The sequence below is a fragment of the Arachis duranensis genome, chromosome 9 (assembly GCF_000817695.3).
Source record: "Arachis duranensis cultivar V14167 chromosome 9, aradu.V14167.gnm2.J7QH, whole genome shotgun sequence".
Classification (NCBI taxonomy): domain Eukaryota; kingdom Viridiplantae; phylum Streptophyta; class Magnoliopsida; order Fabales; family Fabaceae; genus Arachis; species Arachis duranensis.
The window spans coordinates 19,378,573-19,378,903 of NC_029780.3; positions in this window are offsets into that span (position 1 = coordinate 19,378,573).

Below are 331 nucleotides of genomic sequence, written 5' to 3' on the forward strand. Positions count from 1 at the left end.
TTTACACTCTCCTTTTGGATTCTCTTCTGTATTGCTTGGGAGAATACTGGGAGGAGTTTCAATGACTTTCTTACTCAATTGGCCCACTTGTGCCTCCAGATTTCTGATGGAGGATCTTGTTTCACTCATGAAACTGAAAGTGGCTTTTGATAGATCAGAGACAATATTAGCTAAATTAGAAGTGTTTTATTCTGAATTCTCTGTCTGTTGCTGAGAAGATGATGGATATGGCTTACTATTGCTCAGCCTATTGCGTCCACCATTGTTAAAGCCTTGTTGAGGCTTTTGTTGATCCTTCCAGGAGAAATTTGGATGATTTCTCCATGATGGG